Below are 4,889 nucleotides of genomic sequence, written 5' to 3' on the forward strand. Positions count from 1 at the left end.
CATCCGATATGTCCGTGTCATGATATTGTGTGACATGTACATGTACGGAACTTGAGTCGAATCGTCAACGGAATTAACAGGTGTTGTTATTAATAATCGTTAAAATATTTGGAGGGAAATGTAGCGTACTACACAATAACATCGTCGGCTAGCATGCATAGCTATAGCTACCCCATCCAGAAATCCTACATAACTCTAGCCAACCAATTACACAGCCGATTAAATGAGACGCCCACCTAGGCCTTGAACCTACCCATGTGGCACATGTACATCCCCATGTACAGGCAGGTGCTTTAGGATGTGATGCCCACCTTCGTACTTATTACTCGACATATGCATATGAATCGCCTGCTGGTCTACATTTCTTCATGCCTATGCATGCATGCATGCATGCATGTGCATGCATAGGCATCCAGCAGGCTATCGGAGCCATGTACAGGAGCTCGCAAACATTAACGACGAAACTGCTATATGTCTGTATCAACCAATAAAGCTCATTCATGTCAGAACGGAATAGTGCTAGTTACGTTTTATAGATGCTTTCCATTGGCAGTGATACAGACTGAAGGCGGACGATCCTCCCTTGTTTTCCTGCTGTGTGCAGGACTTTACGCAGGACCTTTTCCCTTGATGTCCTATGAAATCGTAAAGACATGTACATGTGCTTCAGTAGAAGACTGCGATTGCAGCCATACAAACATCCCAGCAACACATAAAATGCCCACATTGAGGATTGAATTCAAGACCTTTCTCTTACGAAGGGAACGCTCTACCACTAAGCTATATAGGCGCTCACAAATCGTAAAATGTTCAGATATATAGCTCTACTAGGCACACATACATGGGTATCCCATCTATGTATGGGTAGGTGCGTACATTTTAGATACACAACACCTACTCACACATTGTGTTTCAGTGCAACCCATCGCTAAGTCCCGCATCTGGCCTCTTTTTGCCCTGAGTCAGTCAGTCGGTCGGTCCCTTGGTTTGTCCATAACGCATGATAATGGTTATTGGCTCAATTATATGTGATGAGACAAGAACCAATACCATTTAATTAAAGACAAGAACCAATACCATTTAATTAATTGCAACGTTGCAATATACTTCAGAGCAACTTTTGGAGGCGCTATTAATTCGTTTTTGCCCCGCAGATTCAAACGTGCGAACTAGAAGCACTAGAAAAGCTTGCTGCTGGGCAGCATCAGATGCGGGCAAACGAAACGGTAGCCGCGTACCATAGTCGTTTCGAGGCTCTCATAGCACCCATTCCTGACTTAAGGGAGGTTGATCGGATTTTCTGGTTTATCCGCGGCCTTTCCTCTGAGTTTTCAGGAGAATGTGCGACCGACCGTGACGGAAAGCCTTTTCAGGAATATGCAAAACTTGTGCAGCACACGCTTGGTGTTGAGGCACGTCAACTTGCTAAACTTCGTTCCCAAGCCCAAACCCGCGTGCTTCTGCGTGCTTCCACCGCTGTGCAGGATCCCGCGCCCATCATCACTGACGACGGGGACCTCCCGGCACCGGAGGTCAGGCCTCGGGCTGCTACTGTTGCCGCTGGGCGAAATACAGCTCGCCAGGCCTCCGGTGCTGGTGAGTCGAACCGTGGGCGCAGGGGTCGGGGTGGCAAGCATAGGGACAAGGATCGGCCCAGGGCCGCTGCCGCGGGAACAGGGGCGATGGTGCTAGGCAAGCATGGCCGGGATTTGAATCTGGCCGAATGGATGAATAAGTTTTACTGCACTCGGGCGGAGTACGAGTACCGCCGGAAAAATAGCCGTTGCCTCCGCTGTGGGGAGGATAAGCACCTAGTAGCGGAGTGCCCGTTGCTTTCAGAGAAGAGGGCTAGGAACGGGGAAAAATAGGGGGTTGCCCAGGACAGTGTTAGGGAAGCACTCCCTGGGTTACAAACCCGAACGGTGCCCGTTATCTGCCCGGTTGGACGTGCTGTCCGTGCTATTTTACCGGCCGTTTTAAACCAAGTTGAGAAGGCCGTTGGACGGCGTTTTTCGTTTGACGCTCGTACTGCTCGTCCTGGTTTTGACGAGCACTGTAATCTGTTTGCTATTCCACGGCGTCTAACCTCTAGTAACTTGGGTGGGCATACCGTTTGGATTTCCCCTTCCTCTTTCAAGGAACTTCAGTCTCAGCTGGCTTACTATCGTATTTGCAAACGTCAGCGACCGGATACCGCTGCCTGTCTCCTGTTACCAGCACATGTATCTCCGAGGGCTGCCTCCTTGCTGATAGGGATGCGTCGGGTTCTTCAGTTTCGTGCTGGTAGCAAGCTTTTCAGCGGTGTAGACATGACGGGTCAACTTGTTTCCCTTCCAGGTCTGCCGTATACTGCTGACGTTTGGTATGATCCCCCTCTTGTCCTGGGGCACCTTGACACGGAGGCCCATGTTTCAGTCCTGTGTGCAAAAGTTGCTGCATCAACAGGGCCCAGAGTCCCGTTAGTTGGCATTCGTGTCGCTGGACATTCTTTAACTGCTATGGCTGACTCTGGTGCCAGCGACGACTTCATTTCTGCGTCCATCGTTGAGCAACTCGGACTGAAACCTCAACCGGCATCGTGGTCATCTGTCACCCTTGCTGACGGGGGTAAGCAGGTCATTTTGGGTCAAGTTTCCCTTCGTATATCCTTGGGCCCTTTGCACCTAAATGTCCGTCCGTATGTGCTGCCTAAGTTTACTGATGCAGCCACGTTTATCTTAGGGTCCGCTACCCTTGATCAGTATGGGGCTCATCTGAATTATGAGACCCACACCTTGCAGTTGCGGAAGGGAACCTTGTGTTATAAGGCGCCTTTCACCACTGCGGAACGGATGGGAGAAGGGAATACTAGTGCTGCGCATTCCGAACCCTGTGTGAATTTTGCTGCTGCCGCTATCTGTAAGCGAATTGAGCCTGAACCCGTTGGGCGCAAAGCAGCTATCCGTATGATTCGCAAGGGGGCGCATGGATTGCTAGTACGGCCTAAATTGCAACTGAATACAGCCGTTACCCAGATCACTGAAAATGACCCTGCGGTTGAAGCCCTTCTTAACGAATACTCAGATATCTTCCGTGAGGTCCCTGGACTTCCCCCGATGAGACCTGTAGATCATACCATACCTTTGGCTCCTGGTGCGCAGCCTGTTTCGCGCCCCATGTATCGCCTCAGCCCCCTGGAGCTGGATGAGGTGACACGCCAGGTAGCCGACCTACTGAGGAAAGGTATGATTCGACCCAGCACATCCCCGTATTCTGCTCCCATTTTATTTGTGGGTAAAAAAGACGGGACTCTGCGTATGTGCATAGACCATAGGGGTTTAAATGCGACCACCGTTAAAAATCGCTATCCTATCCCACGGGTCGATGATCTACTGGATAGACTGCGTGGCTCGGCTTTCTTTAGCTCTATTGACCTACAGCAGGGGTACAATCAAATCCGTATTGCTGAATCAGATATTCCGAAAACTGCATTTCGTACGCCCTCTGGTCATTACGAGTATACTGTGCTGAGCTTCGGCTTGACGAACGCTCCTGCCACGTTCCAAGCCCTGATGGACCGAACCTTTCGGCCCTACATAGACCGTTTTGTCGTTTGCTACCTAGACGACATCCTGGTTTATTCAAAGACACGTGAAGAGCACCTGGAGCATTTACGACTGGTCTTTGAAATTTTGCGGCGTGAGCAGCTGTTTGCCAAGCGTTCTAAGTGCCACTGGGCCCAGCCTCAGGTCGAATACCTTGGTCACATCGTCTCCAAGGATGGCATCCGCATGGACCCCCGTAAGACTGCTGCTGTGCGGAACTGGCCTACACCGACCAATTTACAAGAACTAAGGAAGTTCTTGGGGCTGACAAACTACTTCCGTAAGTTCATCCAACGCTATGCCATTATTGCCGCACCTCTGACCAATCTGACACGTAAAGGGGCTTTTGTATCTCCTGACTGCTGGGGTCCTGACTGCCAGCAAGCGTTCGATACACTTAAGCGTGTTGTCTCTGAAGACATCATTCTGCGTTTCCCGGACTACTCCCAACCTTTCCGTGTGGAGGTCGTAACTGATGCGTCCTTGCATGGTACGGGAGCAGTACTGCTGCAAAACGGGAGACCAATTGCGTTTACTAGTAAGAAGTTCTCGGGGGCTGAAACCCGTTATACCACTGGGGAACAAGAACTTCTTGCTGTACTGCACGCGCTTAAGGAGTGGCGGTGTTATCTGGAGGGTCAGCCGTTCACCCTCAAAACCGACCATAAACCCCTAACGTTTCTGCAAGGCGTGCCTACCCTTAACCGTCGTCAAGCCCGGTGGATGGAATACCTTAGCCGGTTTGACTTCACATGGGAATACCTGCAAGGCATCCTTAACGTTGCTGATGCCTTAAGTCGGCACCCTTGTCTGCATGCAGCCATTCTGTCAGTCGTTACACGCAACCGTGCTGCAGCACCCGTTGTGCCCTCTGAACTTGTGCAACGACTTCGAGCTGCCTATGCCACGGATCCCTGGTTTTCCGATAACCACAATACTGGCCATTTAACCCGTAACAGTGGCCTTTGGATCCACACTGAGGGTACTTTTCGGCAGGTTGTCGTTCCGAATGATGACTTGCTGCGTCATGATCTCCTGTCACGTTTTCATGATGACCCGCTGGCTGGGCACCCTGGCTGCACCCGTCTGGTCGAGGTTCTCCGTCGTCAATTCTGGTGGCCTCGGATGGCTAAGGACGCCGAGAACTATGTCCAGAACTGTGAGCTGTGCCAACGCAATAAAGTCCTGTCTGGTAAGCCCCACGGCCTCCTGTGTCCCTTGCCTGTGCCGCGTCTCTAAAATTGGAAGTCACCTATAGGCCGGGCCATCGCCTAATAGGTAGGACCACGGAATATGTGGAGTATA

This window comes from Volvox carteri, assembly GCF_000143455.1.
Source record: "Volvox carteri f. nagariensis unplaced genomic scaffold VOLCAscaffold_124, whole genome shotgun sequence".
In the NCBI taxonomy this organism is placed as follows: Eukaryota; Viridiplantae; Chlorophyta; class Chlorophyceae; order Chlamydomonadales; family Volvocaceae; genus Volvox; species Volvox carteri.